General features: G+C 43.8%; 1 long non-coding RNA gene across 1 annotated transcript in view; it reads left to right on the top strand.

Annotated features, from left to right (window-relative positions):
* Positions 1–16,134, top strand: part of LOC119932374 — a 35,869-nt gene extending 19,735 nt beyond the window's left edge. Inside the window, exon 3 of the long non-coding RNA XR_005452308.1 lies at positions 15,995–16,134. This is a non-coding gene — a long non-coding RNA (uncharacterized LOC119932374). The remainder of the gene's footprint in view (positions 1–15,994) is intronic.
* Positions 16,135–16,558: the final 424 nt, after the last annotated feature.

The raw sequence follows: 16,558 nt of genomic DNA, 5'->3' as shown, positions 1-16,558 counted from the left end.
AATGAGGTAACTGAGGCTCAGAGAAGTTAAGTGACTTGCCCAAGGTCACACAGCAGACGTGTGGGGGAGGCAGGATTCGAACCCATGACCTCTGACTCCAAAGCCCGTGCTCTTTCCACTGAGCCATGCTGCTTCTTTATTGAGCGCTTGATGGGTGCAGAGCAATTAAGCGCTTACTATGTGCAAAGCACTGTTCTAAGCGCTGGGGAGGTTACAAGGTGATCGGGTTGGCCCACGGTGGGGGGGGGGGTGGGGGGGCTCACAGTCTTAACCCCCATTTTACAGATGAGGTGACTGAGGCGCAGAGAATCAATCAATCAATCGTGTTTATTGAGCGCTTACTGAGTACAGAGCACTGTACTAAGCGCTTGGGAAGTCAAAGTTGGCAACATAGAGAAACAGTCCCTACCCAACAGTGGGCTCACAGTCTAAAAGGGGGAAACAACCAATCAATCAATCGTATTTATTGAGCGCTTCCTGTGTGCACAGCACTGTACTAAGCGCTTGGAAAGTACAAGTTGTTAACATATAGAGACAGTCCCTACCCAACAGTGGGCTCACAGTCTAAAAGGGGGAGACAGAGAACAAAACCAAATATACTAACAAAATAAAATCAGTAGAATAGATATGTACAAGTAAAATAAATAAATATAGAGTAGTAAATATGTACAAACATACATACATATATAGAGAATAAGTCATTTAACTTCTCCATGTCCCAGCTCGCTCATCTGCAAAGTGGGATTCCATGCCTGTTCTCCCTTCTACTTTGACTATGAGCCCCATATGGGAGCTGATTATCCTGCATCTACCCCCAGCGATTAGTATAGTGCTTGGCACATAGTAAGCGCTTAACAAATACTGCAATTATTAGTGTAGGAGGATTTCCTTGGGTTTAAGCGCTTACTATGTGCAAAGCACTGTTCTAAGCGCTGGGGAGGTTACAAGGTGATCAGGTTGTCCCACGGGGGGTGCACCGTCTTAATCCCCATTTTACAGATGAGGTAACTGAGGCGCAGAGAATCAATCATATTTATTGAGCACTTACTGTGTGCAAAGCACTGTACTAAGAAGTTGGCAACATATAGAGACAGTCCCTACCCAACAGTGGGCTCACAGTCTAAAAGGGGGAGACAGAGAACAAAACCAAACATACTAACAAAATAAAATAAATAGAATAGATATGTACAAGTAAAATAAATAGAGTAATAAACATGTACAAACATATATACAGGTGCTGTGGGGAAGGGAAGGAGGTAAGATGGGGGGATGGAAAGGGGAACGAGGGGGAGAAGAAGGAAGGGACTCAGTCTGGGAAGGCCTCCTGGAGGAGGTGAGCTCTCAGTAGGGCCTTGAAGGGAAGTGAATTGCCCAAAGTCACACAGCTGACAGTTGGCGCAGCTGGGATTTGAACCCATGACCTCTGACTCCAAAGCCCGGACTCTTTCCAGTGAGCCACGCTGCTTCTCGAAGCCAGGGAGCGGGGCTTGACTCACTTGTGCCTACCGCAGCTTTGCACCCAAACATGGGAGTCATTCATTCATTCAATCGTATTTATTGAGCGCTTACTGTGTGCAGAGCACTGTAGTCGACACAAACCCCCCAGCCGGTGCCTTTCATTTCATTCAATCGTATTTATTGAGCGCCTACTGGGTGCCACTGCCTCGCGCTTGTGCGTGGCATCACCCACCCAACATACCGAGTATAGTTGTGGACGCTAAGTCAGCCCTGATAGCTGGAGTTTTGTGAAAACCTGATGGATTTTTTTTTTTATGGCACTCTATCTCTCTCTTTGGCGTTGCTCAGTGGAAAGAGCACGGGCTTTGGAGTCAGAGGTCATGGGTTCAAATCCCGCCTCCGCCACTTGTCAGCTGTGTGACTTTCGGCAAGTCACTTAACTGCGCTTAGTACAGTGCTCTGCACACAATAAGTGCTCAGTAAATATGATTGATTGATTGATTCTCTGTGCCTCAGTTACCTCATCTGGAAAATGGGGATTAAGACTGTGAGCCCCACGTGGGACAACCTGATCACCTTGGAACCTCCCCAGTGCTTTGCACATAGTAAGGGCTTTATAAATGCCATTATAATAATAATAATTCAATCGTATTTATTGAGCACCTACTGTGTGCGGAGCACTGTACTATTCAGCGTGGCTCAATGGAAAGAGCCCGGGCTTGGGAGTCACAGGTCATGGGTTCAAATCCCGGCTCCGCCAATTGTCAGCTTGGGCAAGTCACTTCACTTCTCTGAGCCTCAGTTCCCTCATCTGTAAAATGGGGATTAAGACCGTGAGCCCCCCGTGGGACAACCTGATCACCTTGTAACCTCCCCAGCGCTTAGAACAGTGCTTTGCACATAGTAAGCACTTAATAAATGCCATCATCATCATCATCATTACTAAGCGCCTGGGAAGCACAAGTTGGCAACATATAGAGACGGTCCCTACCCAACAGTGGGCTCACAGTCTAGAACGGGGAGACAGAGAACAAAACAAAACATATTAATAAAATAAATAGAATAAATATGTACAAATAAAATAGAGTAATAAATACGTACAAACATATATACAGGTGCTGTGGGGAGGGGAAGGAGGTGGGGGAGAGGAAGGGGGGGCTCAGTCGGGGAAGGCCTAATTAACAAGAACAATCAGTGGGAGTTCAGAATTAGGTTCACGTGCTAAAGCTGCAGCTCGTGCAAATCACCGTTCCACGAGTCACCTCCCCACAGCACCTGTATCCATGTTTGTACATATTTATTACTGTATTTTACTTGTACATATTTATTCTATTTAATTTTGTTAATGTGTTTTGTTCTCTGTCTCCCCCTTCTAGACTGTGAGCCTGCTGTTGAGTAGGGACCGTCTCTGTATGTTGCCAACTTGGACTTCCCCAAGCGCTTACAGTGCTGTGCACACAGTAAGCGCTTAATAAATACGATTGAATGAATGAATTAACGAGAACAATCAGAGGGAGTTCAGAATTAGGTTCACGTGCATTCATTCAATCGTATTTAGTAAGCGCTTACTGGGGGTAGAAAGCTGCTGCTCGTGCAAATCACCGTTCCACAAGTCACCTCCCCACAGCACCTTTATATATGTTTGTACATATTTATTACTCTATTTCTTGTACAAATTTTTTCTATTTATTTTCTTTTGTTAATATGTTTTTTGTTGTCTGTCTTCTCTTTCTAGACTATGTTGCCAATTTGTGCATATGTTGCAAATTTGTACTTCCCAAGCGCTTAGTACAGTGCTCTGCACATAGTAAGCGCTCAATAAATACTATTGATGATGATGATGATGATGAGCCTGCTGTTGGGTAGGGACCGTCTCTATATGTTGCCAACTTGGACTTCCCAAGCGCTTAGTACAGTGCTCTGCACACCGTAAGCGCTCAATAAATACGATTGAATGACTGAATGCCTGCTTTTCCGGTGCTCATATTTCTCTATTTTACTTGTACACATTTATTCTATTTTTTGTTAATATGTTTTGTTGTCTGTCTCCCCCCTTCTAGACTGGGAGCCTGCTGTTGGGTAGGGACCGTCTCTATATGTTGCCAACTTGGACTTCCCAAGCGCTTAGTACAGTGTTCTGCACACCGTAAGCGCTCAATAAATGAGTGAATGACTGAATGCATGTTTTTCCGGTGCTCAGTACGGTCCCAGGCACTTTGCAGGCGCTCAGTAAACCCTAGCATTATTCGGGCTTTCGTTAACTGCTTACCATGTACCAAACACTGGGCTGAACGCTGGGGTAAGATGCAACAGATGAAGCACAGTCTCTGTTCTCCACTTGAGACTCACGATCTAAGGGAGAGTAGACAAAGACAGTGGATTGCAACAACGAGCAAAAAGAGTCCTCAAGCCAAGAAGACAATGTGTCCGGGCAAGTAAAAGAATGGATCTTGAAGGTGAGAGACCTTAGTTACAAACCCTCTTTGCTTCCCTGGGGTTTTAAAGGTTTTGCAGAGAGTCTCATGGCTCGCGGGGCCCGGGCTAATTATCACTAGGAAATTATGTGCCAAAACACAGCAAACTAGTGTGCAGCTAGTCCAAACACCGGAACAAGCATTGTAGTAAAATTAAAGCAGAGTTTTTCTTGAACTGCACGAACGGAAAATGACTTGGGTTTGTCAACAAAAACTCCTCCCAGAATAACCATATGAACACAGTTGTAAGTGCTGCTTGCGAAACCGCACAGAATTGCCTTTTGAAAAGGTAAATATCTCTGGGGGATTTTCTTCTTAAACTCTACACCGAAAATTGTTTTTCTAGAAAGTATTGTATCTTTTCTGGACGTCAGTAGATGCTGGTAATGTTTCCGTGACGGTTGTAGTTGAAATGCTTTGGGTTGGGAAAAGATCATATCTTTAAATAGTGAATTTTGGGAGCAACCAAAAGTACTGCGTGGCTCAGTGGAAAGAGCACGGGCTTCGGAGTCAGAGGTCATGGGTTCGAATCCCGACCCCCCCCCCCCCATGTCTGCTGTGTGACCGTGGGCAAGTCATTTAACTTCTCTGAGCCTCAGTTACCTCATCTGTAAAATGGGGGTTGACTGTGAGCCCCACGTGGGACAACTTGATCACCTGGTAACCCCCCCAGCGCTTAGAACAGTGCTCAGCACATAGTAAGTGCTTAACAAATGCCATCATCATTATTATTATTACTGCGGGACTCTAAATGTGGATAGTGTTTGAGGCTCCAGTCGGTCCCAGCCCTGTCTGCGGGGAAAATGCGCGAATTGCACAAAATTCATTGTGTAAACCATTTCAATCTGTTATCTCCCTAGAAATAACCTCAACTCCAGGTTTGGGGTTCACCTGAGGATAGGTGAGATTTGTAATCCTAGAAAACATCCGTGAAGCATTGGTATTCTGAGTATGCCATCTGAGATGGGGTGTCTCAAGACCTCAAAGTGAATGGCATTTATAAAGCTCCTCCTTCATCCTCTGTCCCTGCTTTCCCCCTCCTCCCCTGCTACACATTATACTCCTAGTGCCCAAAATGAGTGTTTCCTGGCTTTGTGTGTTAAGGGTCCTTCTAGACTATAAGATTGTTAAGGGCAGGGAATGCGTCCATTAATTCTGTAGTACAATGCTCTGCACATAATAAATGCTCAATAAGTACTATTGATCATTAAGTGTGGATTTTATATGAATATTTGTTTCAAAACTAATGCAACTGGGCCAGCTGTGGGAGGAATGGAATGAGGAGGATTTGATTTTTTTTTTTCAGTATCAGTAACTGGTATTTAACTGCCTACTATATGCCAAGCACTCTACTAAGTTCTGGGGTAGATATTAGATAATCAGGTTGGACATGTTCCTTGTCCCTCATGAGGTTTACAGTTTAAGGGGGAATGAGAACAGGTATTATATCCCCATTTTACAGATGAGGAAACAGAGGCACCTGGAATTAAATTGATTTGCTCAAGATCACTCAGCAGACTATCAATGGTATTTGAGTACTAATTGTTTTGCAGAGTAATCAATCAATCAATCGTATTTATAGAGCGCTTACTGTGTGCAGAGCACTGTACTAAGCGCTTGGGAAGTACAGGTTGGCAACATATAGAGACTCTACTAACCATTTCAATCATATTTGTTGAGCACTTACTATTTGCAGAGCACTGTTCTAAGCCCTCGGGAAGGTACAATATAACAATAAATAGTGATATTCCTTGCCCGCAATGAGCTCAACACTTGAGAGAGTAAGATACAGTACATACAGCAGACACATTCCCTGCCCACAAGGAGCTTCCAGGCAAGTGGCAGCTGTGGGATTAAAATCCGGGTTCACTGACACTCGGGCCCATTATCCTCTTCTCTGCTTCTCAATCAATCAATCGTATTTATTGAGCGCTTACTGTGTGCAGAGCACTGTACTAAGCGCTTGTGAAGTACAAGTTGGCAACATATAGAGACAGTCCCTACCCAACAGTGGGTTCTCAGGCCCAATGTCAGAGCTGAAAGGTTTGTATAGTCTGCTGTATAGTCTGGCCCACGTCATCCCCCGGGCCTGGAATGCCTTCCCTCTGCCCCTCCGCCAAGCTAGCTCTCTTCCTCCCTTCAAGGCCCTGCTGAGAGCTCACCTCCTCCAGGAGGCCTTCCCAGACTGAGCCCCTTCCTTCCTCTCCCCCTCGCCCCCCTCTCCATCCCCCCATCTTACCTCCTTCCCTTCCTCACAGCACCTGTATATATGTATGTATGGTTGTACATATTTATTACTCTATTTATTTATTTATTTTACTTGTACATTTCTATCCTATTTATTTTATTTTGTTGGTATGTTTGGTTTTGTTCTCTGTCTCCCCCTTTTAGACTGTGAGCCCACTGTTGGGTAGGGACTGTCTCTATGTGTTGCCAATTTGTACTTCCCAAGTGCTTAGTACAGTGCTGTGCACATAGTAAGCGCTCAATAAATACGATTGATTGATTGATTGATGGCTGGGTTGGTAACAGTTTCCTAGTTTAGGTGTTTATTTTTCTAACAGAAATCAGTCAGGATCCTGGGAATTAGATATCTTGATAATGGTAGTATTTCTTAAGTGCTTATATGTGCCAAGCGCTGTTCTAAGCGCTGGGGTAGATACAAGGTAAGTAGGTTGTCCCACGTGGGTCTCACATTCTAAATCCCCGTTTTACAGATGAAGTAACTGAGGCACAGAGCAGTTAAGTGGCTTGCCCAAGGTCACACAGCAGACAAGTGGTAGAGGTGCATTTAGAACCCACGCCCTCTGACTCCAGCCCCCGCATAATTTCAAATGGTCAAGATAACTTGACTGTTTCTAATATTTAAATTGTGTATGGTACTTTTAATGAAAATATGAATTTACCATAATGCTTTATACAATGAACTTTGAGTTCCTAGGGAAGAGGGGTCTGTGTATTAATATGTGTTATATTTGGGGTTGGGAAATGAGTTGGAGAGGCCTAGAATGGGGCATCAGTAAAAGGAGAGGTTGCAGTGCCCTTGTTCTCATTTCATTGTCAAATTTTTTGAACGCTTTACTGTGTGCAGAATTATTTCCAAGTGGTCCTGCGTTTTGGGTTGGTTTTTTTTCCTCATTTTTTTTCCTCTTGTCTCAAGCAACCTTGGATCAGAGGCATCATCTCAGCCGATCCTCTCTGCCAAGGAGTAGACGTGACGTCAGCCCCCGTGCTGTAGTGTGCCAGGCAGCCAGTCAGCAGCCAGCTTTGCCATCTCCTCTCGCAGGCAGCCGGCATTGCAGGCAAGGCATGGAGATCATTGCTCATTTGGGATGGGGGAAAAAGCTGGACTGGGCTTCCTGCTGCCCCTGCTTTGGCCAGCGGGATGTGGCCTCGGGCTCGGCCTAGGAACCCTTGGTGGTCTCCTCATCTTCACCAGTCTGCAGGGTGAACTATAATAATAATAATAATAATGATGGCATTTATTAAGCGCTTACTATGTACAAAGCACTGTTCTAAGCGCTGGGGAGGGCACAAGGTGATCAGGTTGTCCCACTGGGGGCTCACAGTCTTGATCCCCATTTTACAGTTGAGGTAACTGAGGCACAGAGAAGTTAAGTGACTTGACCAAAGTCACACAGCTGACAGTTGGCGGAGCTGGGATTTGAACCCATGACCTCTGACTCCAAAGCCCGGGCTCTTTCCACTGAGCCACGCTGCTTCCTAAACTGGACTGGACTGAACTGAACTGGAGCAGCTTCACTCCCACTGTCACCACGCTCCGAAATGCCTTGCCTTGCCCTCCACTCCTGCAAAACCTGTCCTTGTTTGTATCTCTAGGGAGCAGCCACAGCTCCTGTAATTCACATGCCCCCTCGCCATTCTTCTGTAAAGCAACTTTTCCTTTCACCCCTAATTGTACCTCTCCTCTGCACTTGTTTTCTTATTTGTCTTATTGAAATATTCAACCAACTCTTCCTGATATATTGTTGCTACTATCCACTCTGTCCTTGTTCTTCCTCCTGCTCCCGTTGTTTGCAAATCATTTAAAAATATGCCTGTTTTTCCATTAGTCTGTAAGTACCTAGACAGCAAGGACTGTCTTTTGGTTTTGGTGTGTTCTTCCAATCACAGTGTAATGCTCTGCTCACAGTAGCCACTCAGTAAGTGCTGTTGATGATATTGAAGGTTGAATCTAGTTCTACATTGCCTATGCATTCCAATTACTCCAGTTTGATCTGCATTACTAGTAGGCATAAAACAAAGTCTGGCGATTTGAAGTTGGCATCTTAACAGGATCTGCCAGTCTCGCTTTTTCCCCTAAAGCCAAATGTATTCCAAGTCATTTTATTGGTAGATTCGTTTAACTCAGCAATAACCCTTGGAAAACTTTCTAGACAAGCTGTAACAACTGATAATGTTGGTAATAAATTAGGGTAGGTCAAGGGCCCCAGTGGGCTTGCTGCATATAGGTTTCACAATGCAGTGTAACGTGAACCCAAGCTGCTCTGAAAGCTAAGGATCTTAAATAGGTCAAGGCACAATAGAGAACCCAAAGCTCAAAAAGAATTATTGCAGTGCATGCGGTTGGACTCCCTTTAAGCCCACTAGAATCTGTCACATCAAGCATTGCTCTTTTAAATCACCCCATAATTATAGACTTACCTGTTCTAGTGGCTTCCCAAAGGGTACATAAAGGCAGATAAACCTTAAACAGTCCACAATAGCCTGAGCTGCACTTCCTTCCTGGAATCCATTCCCTGGGATGGGGTGGTCCATGCCACCCATGAAGATTTTAGCCCACAAAGGTTTTCCAAAATATTTTTTGACTGAAATGTTAGTATGTAACATATCCTTATGTTGGTGGTCTTCACACATTTGAAGTTAGCTGTTAAAGCCCCCTGATGTAAAGGAAGTAAAAATACAGCCATTTTAACAGGGTGGAATGTCCGGTTTTCTCATTGATTAACATTCTTCATCACTGAAGTGCTTAAAATATACAGTGCCACCACAATTATTGGAAACGTTCCTGGTGGGGCATGATTTGGGAACTCAGAAACATTACAACGGGCGATGTTAAGACAACAGCCTTGATTTAGTGAGTCACATGAGAGATGGAGGACTGGGTGGTTTCAAAAGGCAACACTAATTTCCTCAGAAGGTAAATCAGGGCATTAGGGAATATCTCTTGTTCGGCTTCTGGAGAAACTGGTTCCTCCCTTTTCAAACACCCAGCGGTTTAGCGGAAAGAGCACAGGCTTGAGAGTCAGAGGATGTGGTTTCTAATCCTGGCTCTGCCATTTGTCTACTGGGTGACCTTGGGCAAGCTGCTTCACTTCTCTGTACCTCAATTACCTCAATCTGTAAAATGGGATTAAGGCTCTGAGCCCCAGCGCTTAGGACTGTACCTGGCACATAGTAAGCGCATAGCAAATACAATTTTAAAAAATTGATAAAGAAATTTAGGAGGTGCCAGTAGGCGTCTTTAAATGTTGAAATGTACTAAAATGCAGCAGCGTGGCTTAGTGGAAAGAGCCCGGGCTTGGGAGTCGGAGGTGGGTTCTAATGCCGACTCTGCCACATGTCCGCTAGGTGACCTTAGGCAACTCAACTTCTTTCTGCCTCAGCTACCTCATCTGTAAAATGGGGGTGAAGACTGTGAGCCCTACATGGGACAACCTGATTACCTTGTATCTACCCCAGTGCTTAGAACAGTGCTTGGCACATGGTAAGCGCTTAACAATACCAACATTATTTTTATTATTATTAATAAATAGAGGTCCTTGAAAAGTTTGGGAGCAGGCGTCTGTAACCACACCCCATACTGATTCTGAATACAGACACCTAGAGACACCTGGATTTCCCAATGGGCCATATAAAGCCTGGCCTACAGTGGCAAATTTTGGTGAGATGGCCATTTTTCAGGAAGCAAGAGTGGAAAAAACTCTAAAAAAAACTTCTCTCTAAATTATATAAGATTTCTCAGGATTTTATTCTTTTTTTCAGTTGTAGTTTGCACCTTGCAAATAAGTGAACATTTTACATAGGGCAATAGGATTCTTTGTGAGCTTGTCCAGGAAAGGTGCTGCCGTTTGTGTAAGACTCTTTCCCTCCCCTCCCCACTCCCCTCACTTCTTTTATGTATTTGTGTGTAAGTGGTGAATGTTGCGAAGAAAGAAGTGATTAAAAATGTTTTGTCACGGGATGATTGTCACCAGTCTCCTACAACATCTCCATCATCAACTTGATGATAATATTCTCTAAGTGCCTATTGCGTGCAGAACATTGTACTTAAGGACTTAAGTGTACGCCACTGACCGAGTCTATCAACTCTACTGTATTGTACTCTCCCAAGTGCTTACTATAGTGCTCTGCACACAGTAAACGCCCAGTAAATAACATTGATTGTCTTTTGCTTCTCAGTTAGACTTCCTGCCCTTTAGGGGGTTTCAACCTATGGGGGAAGACAGGCAGACTTTAATTATTTACAAACAATGGGAGGTAGAGCTTCTCCTTCCTGAAAGGGAGGTGAAGTATTTTGACTATGGAAATTTTAAGGTCAGTTCATCGTGATATATAGTTTCTAAAAGCTTCCTGTTAAAATTTTATACATGGGAAACTGAGGCCGAAATTTTCCTAGTGCCTGTGGGTGACCATATCGTAAAGACACCCTAATCAATCAGTGGTATTTATTGAACACCTATTGTGTGGAGAGCACTTGGGAGAGTACAGTGTAGCAGAGTTGGTACATGTGTTCTCTGTCCACCAGGAGCTTACTGTCTAGTTGGGTAGACAGACATTAATGTAAGTGAATAAACCTAATATCAACCCCAGCAAAATTCATTGCTTACCAACATCTCTTCTTGACCTTTCACTACTATTATTATGGGCAGCCATACCTGGAAAGGCTACAGGCTTCTCATTTTGCAGTACTGTATTCCTTTACTTCCTCTTCTTCTTAGTAGGGGTTACAGTGTTTAAGTGCTTACTCTACATTAAATATTGGGGTAGAAACAAGATAATCAGAGCCAGCCCGAGACAGTCCCTGTTGCAAATGAGCTCACAGTCTAAAGGGGAGGGAGAACAAGTATTTCCCCCCTCCCCGCCTTTTTGTTCATACTATTGTCTGTCTCCCCCTCTAGACTGTGAGCTCATTGTAAGCAGGGAACATGCCTCCTAATTCTGTTGTATTAATCTCTCTCAAGTGCTCTGCATCAAGCAAGCACTCAGTAAATACGATTGATTTTACAGATGCGGAAACTGAGGCACCGAAAAGTTAAGTGACTTGCTGAATGACAGACAGTTGTGGAGTTAGGATTAGAACCCAAGTCCTTTGACTTCCTGGCTTGTGCTCTTTCCCCTAAACTACAATGCTGTTCCTCCTTCAGCCCCTATTCCCCTCCTCAACTACCTTACCACTTTCCTTGCTTTGTTCAGCTTTATCTGGCAGCTTAATTTGCTCTACTTCTACAGTATTAAAATTGCCCATTTAGCTTTGGACGAACAATGCAAAAACCCTATGCAAACTTATGCCCTTTTGATGGTTGTAATGTGAATAAACTTAATGTTTGTCACTCCATAACTGAGTCCCTCTGAGGTTTTAACCTGCCAAAATTGCAGAGCAAATTGATGGCAAAATATGGGGTAATTACACATCTAATCATTCTCTGCCTGAAGAGATATTTGGCAATTGGAGTTTTTCAATATTAAGAGGAGAGGGTAAGCACATATAAGAATATGGTTTGGTTGAACAAAGAATATTAAAAATGAGTGCATTCCAAGCTGGGGTTCATTTTACCACACATAGAGCCCTTAGAATATAGACAGGTTTGGTGCATTTGTTCTAATATGTATTCACAGCTTGAACCATAACATGCTATTCCAAGCCAGCATGGTGCAAACTGCAAATGTGTAATTATAATTTTCATTAGAGTTTTTATAATCTATTAAGATAGAATACATAGCAAGAAATCCTCTTAAAAAGCAGTCAATTGTGCATGCAACTATAGCTACTTTTCAAATCTCAGTATCATCATAATTTTGTTTCTGATGCTTAATTTTGAATAATGTGCCTAATTTAAGGATTTCAAAGCACTTTATGAGATTAATGAAAATTTGTCTCATTACAGTGAGCCTGGAATTAACATTTCCTTTTACAAATAATGAGGATGGGATGTTATAGGTTAAAGGATGAGAGGAGGCTATCTGAATTGGAAGTCAGTAGAGACTTGACAGACTCCATAAAAACTATTATTGCCTCCTTAGTGTTAACTTGTTTTTATATTCTTTGGGAAATCTCCAGCTCATCTTTACTTCGCAGATATAAGGACACAAAAGGAGTAACAGAAAACCAGTCAGTTTATCAAAGATTCACAAAGATGGCAGCTATAGTCAGGATCAAGGTTAGCACCGAAAAACATAAAATGACGATAGAAATGTCAGTTCACCTGCATTCAGTCTTGTCATCTTCAGATGCAAAGATCATTTATGCTTAAGTCGCTTGTACTTAAAGATGGCACTGTGACAGTCCTAACAAGGCTGATTCACAATCCTTGATTCTCTCTTCCCTGACTCCCCTGGGCTAGATATACAGGGAGTCTCTCGCTGAGCTGTTGCAGTTGCAGCTTGGAACTGTCGTTTTCAAATCAGTTATATTTATTGAGCACTTACTGTGTGTAGAGCACTGTACTAAACGCTTGGGAGAGATCAATATAACAATAAACAGTGACATTCCCTGCCCACAATGAGGTTACAGTCTAGAGTCTCTTGTTATCAAACAATGGTATTTATAGAGAACTTACTGTGAGCAGAGCACTGTACTAAGCACTTGGGAGAGTACAGTGTAAAAGTTCATTCATTCAATCGTATTTATTGAGTGCTTACTGCGTGCAGAGCACTGTACTAAGCGCTTGGGAAGTACAAATCGGCAACATATAGAGACGGTCCCTACCCAACAACGGTCTCCCAGTCTAGAAGGGGGAGACGGACAACAAAAACAAAACATTTAGACAGGTGTCATAACCATCAGAATAAATAGAATTATAGCTATGCACATCATTAACAAAATAGAGTAGTAAATATGAACAAGTAAAATAGAGTAATAAATCTGTGCGAGTGCTGTGGGGAGGGGAAGGAGGTAGGGCTGGGGGGGATGGGGAGGGGGAGAGGAAAAAGGGGGCTCAGTCTGGGAAGGCCTCATGGAGGAGGTGAGCTCTCAGTAGGGCTTTGAAGGGAGGAAGAGAGCTAGTTAGGCAGATGTGTGGAGGGATGGCATTCCAGGCCAGGGGAAGGACGTGGGCCGGGGGTCGACGCCGGGACAGGCAAGAACGAGGCACAGTGAGGAGGTTAGCGGCAGAGGAGTTGGTAGACAATTTTTGTATCCATGAGAATGAGGAGGGGGAGACAGATATTAAATTACAAATATGTACATAAATGCTGTGGGGATTAGGGTGAGTTGAATAAAGGGTGCCAGTGCATTGGTGACACAGAAGGGAGAATACAGGGAAAATGACAGCTTAGTTGGGGTAGGCCTCTTGGAGTAGTTGTGCTTTTAGTAAGGCTTTGAAGGTGGGGAAAGTAGTAGTTTGTTGGATATAAAAGGGGAAGGAGTCTCAGGATATGATTAAAGGGTAGGCAGTGAGATGGGCAAGGTGGAGGTACAGTGAGTAGGTTGGTGTAAGAGGAGTGCTGGTTTGTCGGAAATCAGTGAGGTAAAATAGGAGTTGGCAAGATAGAGTGCTTAAAAGCCAAAGGAAAGGAGTTTTTGTGTGATGCAAAGTGGGTGTGCAGCCACTGTTGGTTCTTGAGGAGTGGGGAAACATGGACTGAACGTTTTTTTGGAAAAATGATCTGGGCAGCAGAATGAAGAATCGATTGGAGTAGAGTAGTTATAATCTCCAAGCCTCTGCCGCCTTCTTCCTGGTTGCCTAATGTCAGGGTGTGCTTTCTGCTGCTTATGTCTCCCCAAAAACCCCTCTTAGACTATAAGCTCTTGGCAGGCAGGGAGCATGTTTGTTATACTGTACTCTCCCAAGTGCATAGTACAGTGCTCTTCCGAGAGAAAACACTCAATAAATACCATAGATATGATTGATTGATAAGTCACTCTGTTGCCTTGCTGTTTGAAACTCCAATTCCCTGTGTCTTTACAAGACTGACCTGCCTTTCGTGCTTGTAATGCTCATTTCAGATTGCAGTATATTTAAGCAGCTGTTCTATGGCACTTATCTGTTCCCCTTACATGTTTCCGACCAACAAAGTAATTTTGCAGTGAGTGTTTCTTTGAAGTCGGTGGACCTTGTTTCTGGAAATCCTGATTTGCTATTGGTTTTGTATGGCTCATAAACAATCCTACTCCTCCTCATCTGTATTGGAGTGGTTACTATGTGCAAAACAATTTCGCTTGGGAACATACAGTAGATCCTCTAATAGAAATAAAAGATGGTCCCTACTCGTGGAGTGTAGTGGGAGTTTACAATGCTGATGTTGGCACTGTTTGAGAATCTGGATGTGCTTTCTGTTTTCAGTTTTCACAACCATCCAGAAAGTTTGACATGACCATAGCGTTGTAGACTTATGTACCGTTGTACAGCGAAGCAGCGTGGCTCAGTGGAAAGAGCACGGGCTTTGGAGTCAGAGGTCATGGGTTTGAATCCCGGCTCCGCCACATGTCTGCTGTGTGACCTTGGGCAAGTCACTTAACTTCTCTGAGCCGCAGTTACCTCATCTGTAAAATGGGGATTAAGACTGTGAGCCCCACGTGGGACAACCTGATCACTTCGTATCCCCCCAAGCGCTTAGAACAGTGCTTTGCACATAGTAAGCGCTTAACAAATGCCAACATTATTATTATTATTATTATTATTACTACAGTGTTGCCATACTCTGGCTGTCTTCCACAGGCCATTCTAGACTCCTTAGTTCAGTTTTTCTATTTGTTTTTCCACACACGCATTGTTGGATGGCACACGACCTAAGCAGCAGAATTCATGCTGAGAAGCAAGCGTGGCCTAATGGATAGAACACGGGCCTGGGAGTCGGAAGGACCTGGGTTCTAATCCCGCCTGTGCCATTTGTCTGCTGTGTGACCTTGGGCAAGTCACTTCTCGGGGCCTCATTTACCTCATCTGTACAATGGGAGGCCCAAGTGGGACAGGGACTGTGTCCAGCTGATAAGCAGAGTTTAGTACAGTTCCTGGCACAGCTCTATTTTTGCAGATGAAAGGCTGTGTGTGTGTGTGTGTGTGTGTGTGTGTGTGTGTGTGTGTGTGTGTGTGTGTGTGTGTAGGGTTTCCTTGGATAAGCAGAGCTTAGTACAGTTCCTGGCACAACTCTATTTTTGCAGATGAAAGTGTGTGTGTGTGTGTGTGTGTGTGTGTGTGTGTGTAGGGTTTCCTTGGATAAGCAGAGCTTAGTACAGTTCCTGGCACAACTCTATTTTTGCAGATGAAAGCCTGTGTGTGTGTGTGTGTGTGTGTGTGTGTGTGTGTGTGTGTGTGTGTAGGGTTTCCTTGGTTTGGGCAAATACTGTAAAAGCCGCTACCTTCCAAAATCTGTTCTACACTTCATATCGGGGCTATGCCAGTCAGTAATAAAGAATCACTAAAGGCATCTCACGGGTGGACAAGAGTCAGCAGGAATTCTGAAAGTAGATCATCATCATCATCATCATCATCAATCGTATTTATTGGGCGCTTACTGTGTGCAGAGCACTGTACTAAGTGCTTGGGAAGTACAAGTTGGCAACACATAGAGACAGTCCCTACCCAACAGTGGGCTCACAGTCTAAAAGTAGATGGTTATTGTGGGCAGTTAAGATCAAAGCGGCCACCAAGGCTGCTCCTCTGGCAACCACTTTCTCATCTGTGGTGCCACGGAACAACTTAGGCACTATGCCGTAGTCACTTTGGCCTTAAATGGAATTTTTATGTAAAATTTTTGTGGGCGCATCATATTGCTGCGCCAGTTCTCTCGTGGCTGCCTCGGCCCTAGTGGAAACGTGATTGGCAGGTGTGAGTGTCCCTGAGCAAACCACTAATACTACAATCAATTTCTTCACACAGGTTTCCAGTCCAGAAGTCTTCTCTACCAGGCCAGGGAGATTCCATCATCTTCATAAATGTCACCGTCTTCTGCATCTTCCCTCCTTTGCACTGAAAGGCAACTGCACCGGGATTTGCTGCTTCCTTTGAAGGCAACCGCATTGGAGGTAGGTTATTTCCTAATCTTTTTGAAAAGCAAACAGCCTTAGCATGTAATCAGTGTTCACCAGTGGATATTACTACTTACAGTCTGTGATTATGCCAACTCTCAGGCTGGTCACTCTGACTCCTTTATTTAATTGACATTTTCTGACTAAAATAATGCACTTCAGGAAAAGCAATTTAGACTTGGGATTGCTCCTTCCAATGACTGGTTTAGTGCAGGGAGGACCTAAAAAGGTGGACAAAATATATCCACGATTCCTCTGTAGAATCATTGGGATCTATGTCAAAGGGGACAGTCAACACCCTGTTCCGCTGAGCTTTTAGCTAGTTGTTTTTATTGTGCAGACTCTGTGATTCATTAAATCATCTGCATATTCTTCCAAATTCAATTATCAGCAAAGAGCTGCTCCATTACTGCTT

The sequence above is a fragment of the Tachyglossus aculeatus genome, chromosome 9 (genome assembly GCF_015852505.1).
Source record: "Tachyglossus aculeatus isolate mTacAcu1 chromosome 9, mTacAcu1.pri, whole genome shotgun sequence".
NCBI classification, from domain to species: Eukaryota; Metazoa; Chordata; class Mammalia; order Monotremata; family Tachyglossidae; genus Tachyglossus; species Tachyglossus aculeatus.
The sequence above is the reverse complement of the archived record's forward strand: the minus strand, read 5'-3'. Positions and strand labels throughout refer to the sequence as shown.